Source organism: Limulus polyphemus, unplaced genomic scaffold (genome assembly GCF_000517525.1).
Source record: "Limulus polyphemus unplaced genomic scaffold, Limulus_polyphemus-2.1.2 Scaffold928, whole genome shotgun sequence".
Classification (NCBI taxonomy): Eukaryota; Metazoa; Arthropoda; class Merostomata; order Xiphosura; family Limulidae; genus Limulus; species Limulus polyphemus.
This window is the reverse complement of record NW_013666538.1, coordinates 89,300-97,942: the sequence shown is the minus strand read 5'-3', so window position 1 is coordinate 97,942 and position 8,643 is coordinate 89,300.

The following is an 8,643-nucleotide window of genomic DNA, read 5'->3' as shown; positions in this document are numbered from 1 at the left end:
TTTGTCAAGACAGATTATTCTCCCCTATCTCTGTTATTAATATACAAGCTGTCAAACTAACTTTAGAAATCGCTAGTTATGGCTAAACTGACAATTACGCAGTTTAACTTCACATTTATTTTCACTTGCACTAACTTAACTTACTTGCTGTATCTGCACGTATTTATAACATGCGAAAGAAAAATCTAGAAATATCCAGCCTTCTAGTAACAACACATAACGAGAAAAACTTAGAAGCTTCGAATAAGATGATGTCAACAATATTACAAAGACTAGTACAACAATCAAACTACATACACAACATACGACTTGTATAGAGTTATATAAATATCGCTTTCAAAATAAATAATTTTTAACAGTCTTGTTATGAAAACTAAACAATCATTAAATATTAAATCACTAGATAAATTAAGTAGCAACTCTTAAACTGAACAACTGTCTTGTATATCCAACAATAAGCCCTCTTCAATAAAAATATTTACAATATTTCTTTTATGCTATATACAGAGACTGTTCTGAGTTCATACACGAAGTCTACACATCGCATAGGTATCTGTAGTACTTCACCTTGACTAAATTCCGTGTCTTCATCTTGATCTTGTTTTGCACGAGATCTGTTTTGTCTAATCTATCTGTATACTGGCACAGTAGATCTTGTACCTCTTTTTTATGCTTGCCAGTCAGATCTTCACTGATGTTCACTTGTTTGTATGTCTAATAGGTCTTCATCTTCTATGGAAAAGTCACTGTCTTCAGGTTCTGAGTCTATGACAGCTACACCTGCCATGTTCATCTGTGTCTCAGTAGCTGCACCCATTAGGTGTTCTTCCCTCTCGAAGTACCTCTTCAATAAATTGGCGTGATAGATTTTGGTCATCCTGTCCAATTTCACCCATGACCCATTCTGTTGACCACTTCCTGCACCTCAAAAAACCCTTTCCATTGCAGGGTGAGTTTGTTGTTATATGTAGGTAGCAAAACCAATACCTTCTGTCCAACTTTGAAATTTATGTCCTTGGCCATTTTGTCATAGAAGGCTTCTGACTGTCTTTGATGTGTTTAGCTCCCACAAAAGAACTGCTTTGATAAATTGGGCACACTACTCCTTTCTAATATTTTATATTGTGAGTCTCTTCATCTTTGTCTTGAGCCTGACTTTCTCTCGGGCACTGTCCCAAAGTTTCGACAGTGAAGGGGCTTTATTTTGTGCTTCCTTCAGTTCCTGTAAATCTACAATTGAGGTGTCATCTTTCGAGACTTTCAGATGCTTGATGTCTTGCTTGCTCTTCTTTCCTGGAGCTCTTGTGGTAACTGCAGATGCCTCATCTGTCTCCTTTCTGTCTGATTCCTCCAAACTTCTACTGCCAGGTATATTGCCAAGTCATAGATTGATGCCTTCATAAACACGAGTTCAAGGTCTCCCATGTAGTATGGAGTGTCCACCTTTATTCTTGCTATGGGAAACCTTCTCATTGTCCCATCAATCAGCACACATAGACGTACCTTGCCCATCATATGATAACCACATACTAGACTGGTTCTCACTGCTGCACTGCTACACCCAGTGTATTATAGGACCTACACTTTCTTGTCCGTGACATAGCCTTTGCCTACAGGCATATTGTGATTTGTTGGCACCTCTCGATGTTTTTCATATGCTCCAATAACCACTGGCACTGTTGATCCATTTGCTAGCTTGAGCTCACAATCAGTCATGCACTGATTAATCATGAAAATAACACTTCCTTCTTGTGGGGAATCTGACGGGGTGTCTCTATTCTGTTTCTTCTGGCAACAACATCCATGATGATAGTCACTCTTTTCTTGTTTCTTGCCAGCATTATCTTTGTAAATAACTCCAACTGTTTTATGTTGATATTTCTGCTGTTGATTGTTGGTGATGGACTTGCACTCCCTCACAATGTGCCCCATGTTATAACAAGTATAGCATCTCTTCTCTCTTTTGTCTGTTGAGTTCTTGTCAGTTGCTTTATGTTGAAATTTCTGCTGTTGCTTGTTGGTGACAGACTTGTACTCCTTTGCAACATGCCCCATTTTATAACAAGTATTGCATCTCTTCTCCTTTTTCTCTTTTAACCCATTGTCACCTTTGATGGCATCCTGCTTCTTGCCAGCTACCCCTGGATTCGACTTTAACTGGTTATTCTTAGACTTGCCAGTTATACTAACTCCATGGGCTTGATAATCTCGTCCGCGTCTTTTGGTGCTCTTTCCTTTAGGTACAGTGACATGTTAGTTGGGCATGTGATCAGGAACTATTCACGTATTTGTAGATCTGCCAGTCCTTCAAAACTATTTGTGACTTTGGGCGAATCTTTCATATATTTCCATGAAAGCATCCATGTTGTCTTTCTGTTCACCAAATTTTGGCAGCTTGAGTTGGCTGGCCCTGACCCCATTGCCATTCTTGGGTCCCTCCCCTTTTTGTTGGGTGAGTTTGGCGATCTTTATTTGTGCTCTTATTCTCACTATTTCCAGTATCTCCTTTTCTTCTTTTTCTTCTTTCAGCTTTCTTCCAGTCGGCCCAGCATGGCCAGGTGGTTAGGGCCCTTGACTCGTAATCTGCGGGTCGAGGGTTCGAATCCCCGTCACGCCAAACATGCTCGCCCTTTCAGCCGCGAGAGATTTATAATGTGACGGTCAATCCAACTATTCGTTGGTAAAAGAGTAGCCCAACAGTTGGTGGTGGGTGTTGATGACTAGCTGTCTTCCCTCTAGTCTTACATTGCTAAATTAGGGACGGCTAGCGCAGAAAGCTCTCATGTAGCTTTGCGCGAAATTCATAACAAACAAACAAACTCTTCCAGTTTCTCCTCCTCTCTCTTCTGTTACTGTTCTTCTCTCTCTAGTTCTTGTTGTTTAGCAAGCTCTATTAGACTGCTATCATTTAGTCCAAGTCACTCACTTTTCTCTATCGATTTATCAAAATCAATTGACATGGTTATATAGTGTGATTGTAATCTCTACACTGTTTTCACCACCACTACACTTGTGCATATATAGGCTTATTTCCGCTGTTGTTCACGTTTTCTTCTACCGCCATTTACCACTGTATAATCCTGGTTGGCTCACCAAATGTCAGGTTTTTATAGGTCTGGGATGGGCAGGATTCTTTACAGGAGGTGTATGTGACTTGTTGCCGATAAATTTCAACAATAAATGGACAGCACACAATCAAATTGTTTTAAAATAATATATTAAAACAAGTCAAATATATATACAAAAATTCGTTACACTATTGTTTATCATAGTTGTATCTAGAGCTTTAAATAATTGTTTCTTTTTCGTTAAACTCCACATATGCGTGTTCAGTCACTTTAGAACATCAACTGACAAGACACATTATTCTCCTCTATCCCTGTTATTACAATACAAGCTGTCAAACCTACGTTAGAAATCGCTCGTTAAGGCTAAACTAAGAATCACACAGTCTAGCTTCACCTTTATTTTCATTTGCACTAACTGAACTTACTTGCTGTATCTGCTGTATAACACGCAAAAGAAATATCTAGCCCTCTAGGAGCAACAATATTACACGTAACTAGAAAAACTTGGAAACTTCGAGTAAGATGACATCAACAGTATTACAAACCTAGTACAACAATTCAACTATACACACAACGTACTTACGACTCGTACAGAGTTACGACGTAACGAAACTTGTCATAGCTATCGCTTTTAAAATAATTAAATTTTAACACTCTTGTTATAAAAACTAAATAATAATTAAATACTAAATAAACTATATAATAACTCTTAAACTGAACAGTCTTGTATATCCAACAGAGGGACACATTTGTAACATCTAGAATCTGCCTGGAACTAATTTAAAATTACATATTCAAACAAGATAAGCGTGCTTCGACTATTTAGACCTGTAGTTATTCCTCATAACATTAACCCATTTTCACTACACTATATAAAAGATAATAAAAAGCTTCTAACCTCTACTGGGCCTCAACAAGACAACATTGACAGATTTATTATTGCGCGAGATTGGATGGGGACCTTGTAATCTCGTCCACTAAGCGGTTTTTATCCAATAACCGAAGCTATTCAAACAACACAAACAGTTGATAAACCTTAGCCTAGCTATTTTTTTTTTACCAGAAAGTGTATCCTTGAGTCAAAAATGTTGAGATTGATGTGAAGCTTTTAAGAAGTAAAAGCAATGAAAAAACAACCACAAACAGTTGCTAGACTCACTTATTAGTAGATGTTACACTTCCCGAGTGTTTGAAATTACCTGTAGGGACTCTTTGTTCATAAAACTGATTCTAAAGAGATTTTTTACCGGATGTCGCTGTTAAATACAGAATTTCTAAATAGATAAGTTTAAAAAATATGTTCATTATATCCCTAAAGTTGAGGTTCTGCGAACACTGAAACTGAGGTCAGCCTTCTACCAATTAACACTCAAGAAAGTGCACAGTCATCAATGATTTGATACCAACCGTAGCCTGTAAGTTTTATGGTTACAAAATTATATGTAATATGTAATTTCTTAAAAATTGTTTGTTTGTTATGAATTTCGCGCAAAGCTACACGAGGGCTATCTGCGCTAGCCGTCCTTAATTTAGCAGTGTAAGACAGGGAAGGCAGCTAGTCATCACCACCCACCGCCAACTTTTGGGCTACTCTTTTACCAACGAATAGTGGGATTGACCGTCGCATTATAACGCCCCCACGGCTGAAAGGGCGAGCATGTTTTTGTTGTGGCGGGGATTCGAACCCGCTACCTGCAGATTGCGAGTCGAGCGCCCTAACCACCTGACCATGCCGAGCCAATTTCTTAAAGACATAATCTTTGTGTGTTTTATAATTTTCGTGTTAACCTATACAAAGGGCCATCTGTGGATAGCTGTCCATAATTTTAAACTTCCAGGAAATAGGGAAAGCAATTAATTAACAGTACCAACAGCCAACTTTTAGGCTACTCTTATCTGACTGAATAGTAGGGTTTGGCGGCAGTGTGATGCGAATTATGAATCCTCATATTCACAGAAACAATATCATTAGCTAATGTATTGATACCTCAAGCTTTAACTTAAAGAATATTATACCGTAGTTTAAAATATCATTAAGAGTATATAACAGAGTAAAAAACAAATACGAAAGAGAAAATGAAAAAGGTGTACTAGCTCATATTACTAAATAAAAGACATCTTTGTGTACATAAGGATGAAGTATAAATCACATTTAGGTGTGTAGTGTAGTCTAAAACCATTATCGTATAGACTGCAGGGCTAAACGGATTTGTATTTATGGAAAAATCACTAAGGCTGTCTGCCACTGTTCCTAATTTTCAAGTACTAACCAGAGGGAAAGCAGACTGTCAGGTGCACCCTACCACCTACTGTGCACACAAAGGGAAGCACTGTCACTCTTATAACACACCCACAGTGAGCACTGGGGGATATCACTGTCACTCTTATAACACACACACAGTGCGCACTAGGGGAATTACTGTCACTCTTATAACGCACCCACAGCTTAAAGTGCTGGGGCTATTATGTGGAATCGCGCGTATTCGAACCCGCTAGGCTCGCCAACTCTGAAATCGATAGGTCAACCTGTGCCCAGAGCTAAAAGAAAGAAACTATTAAAACGAAGAAAATGCTCTTGTGTTTACGACTTCTAGATATTAACTTACTTAATTACATCGGTTATAGTTCATAATATTGTTACGTCTCCGATCGTTAGTTAATTTTCCGTAAATTCGTTCCGACGAAACTTTAGCGACACAAGTCCTTTCTTAAATAAAACTGGTTTATTCTTTCTGAATATAACTTTGCGATACACTTAATTTCAACAGTCGCGCTATAACAAACTCTATAATTCTCAACGAATTTCTCACGTGATCAACAATATTCTCTCTGACTGCAGTTCAATTACCCATTGCCCCGTCACGTTCTGACCTTTTATATATACAAGACTAACACATATCTAGTAAATGCTAGGGCATTATGAAGGAACAGGATATTTCTAGAAAGAGATGGCGTGATACTAGTCACGTGACCTTGCTGACGCAACAATATTATATATTATTATTAAAGCACCGCCTATTTAGAACTGACGTTGACCAATGAAGGAAAGATGCTCTAATTTAAAGTAGTCAATGAAAAACAAATATGGATAGCAAAAAAATTCCGTTCTTAGTTAAGAAAGACCAACGAAATCATACTTCACAAAATGAAAAATTAAATTACGTTGGCAAAAATAGTATATTTATATTCATATCTCTTAACGATAACTTTTGTAAAAAAGAAAGTATAGTTCGTGAGCAAAGAACAAACACCAATTTTCAACTATATTGCGATGTTAAGAAAGCAGTTACTGTCAAAAATTAAAATAGCTTCTAAGGTACTAGGCCCGAAACAATTAAAATAGCAACTAAAGTACCAGGTCTCCTATACTTAAAGTGACTACTAAAGTACTAGGCCTAAAACAGTTAGAATAATACTAAAGTATTAGGTCTCATACAATTAAAATAGTTTCTAAGGTGTTATGTTATGTCTGAAACAATTAAAATAGCTACAAAAGTATTAGGTCTCACACAACTAAAATAGCTACTAAAGTACTAGGTCTCATACAATTAAAATAGTTTCTAAGGTGTTATGTCTGAAACAATTAAAATAGCTACAAAAGTATTAGGTCTCATATATAAAATTAAAATAGCTTACTAAAATTCTAGGCCTCATGTTATTAAAATAACTAGAGTACTAGATTCAAAGTCATTAAACTGTTTACTAAAGCACTGTACCTCATAGCTACAAATTTGTATGTAATTTAAGTCGTCCCTCTTTTATTTCTGAATGATGTAGAAAATATTAACAAACGTTTACTTTTTAATTGACGTCAAGCTACTGAAGTACCTTGAACAACAGTGCTTGAACTCGTGTTATTTAATAATTGCAGTCGTGGCTTTTGGAGGTTTGATAAATTAGTGTAATAAAACGTGGCTAAAAGATACATGGTTGATTATAAGTTAGGTGTATGGTGTCTATCGAAACGATTATCGTACAGGTTAAAAAGACAAAAGAAAGACATTTTTGATATATATTTTCTCTTATTGTCACTGACGTCTACTGCGATATAACAATGGTTATAATTTCCGTGGTACCAGATTCTTACCTCTAGACATTTTAATTTGAATATTCTTTCTAATTCCTTTAATTCGAGACTACGGGTAATTAGATTAGCATTCTCACTTGGCTCTAGGGCAACCAAGCCGTTTGCGTGTTTGTCCACACCTACGAGAAAACGTCATGATTTCAGAGTGCAAGAAGGAATATCTATGGTGATATAGACGGAACTCACGGCGGCGGTTTTTGATTTCCTTACACTAGGCCAAACTATCTATTTTTTATTTCATAGTTTTGACCATGATACATCTACGTATATCCAGATATCTATATTAAAGAAGAAAGTAAATCACTTTCATCTCTGCTGGTTTAATAGAACGTATACATGTATATACGTGACTGAAATATATAATCGACATGTTGAGTTCTATAAAGGTGTACCAAATGTCACAAGTGCTGACACAGTTAGGTTTCTTGTTCGTCGAAATTATGAAAGCAAAATACTGTTACGTCTTCGTTTGTTAATTAACTTTCCGTAACTTCGTTCCGACAAAACTTTAGCGACACAAGTTCTTTACTTAATAAAACTGGTTTATTCTTTCCGAATGCAGCTTTACGATACACTTATTTTCAACAATCGCGCTAAAACAAACGCTATATCAACGAACGTCAATAATACTTCTGACTGCAGTTCAATTACTCACCATCTTCACACACACATTACATTACCCTGTCACGTTGTCACCCTCTTTTATATACCCGACTACCCTATATCTAGTAAATACTAGAGCATTCGCCAAAATACAGGATAGTTCTAGAAACGTGGCGTCACAGTAGTCATGTGACTCGCTGACGCAACACTGCCCCCTCCTTAATATTGTTCGTCCCGAACAATAACCACATATGATAAACCAGTAACAATAGCTTAATTAAAATGTACAGAATTACAAACACAAAATTACAATTCAACAAAGTCTCTTAATTTTACGGGACGTATCTTCTTCCGTACTGGTCTCCGTCTTGTTGGCTTCTGCTTCATGTGGGGTTCATCTGCTTCATCAGGAAACGTTCTATCGTCGATAACAGTCACATCAGTGGTAGTAACTTCATCAAGAGCTTCACCGTTTTCCTTCTCAAAACTGAGTAGAGTTTCATCTTCAGCGGCATCACTTGTTCCTTTGTTCACTTCGTCCCAACTGAAATGTCCTGGACCATGATAACACCAAAGCCTGTTGGCATGCACCACTTTTGGCTTACCTCGCCGACCACATTTTATCCGGAAAGTCACGTCTGAGAGACGATCCACTATGTCACATGGGCCTTCCCATGGAGAAGACAACTTAGGAGACTTCCCTTTGGTCTTCCTGGGATTATACAACCACACCTTGTCTCCTGGTACAAAGCTGATTTTAGTAGATCTCTTATCATAAGTTAACTTCATCAAATCAGCAGACGTTTTCAAGTTTGAATGCACTTGATGATGAATGTCATCCATCATTTCAGGTAACACTCACGAACTCTGGTACATTTTCAGGCA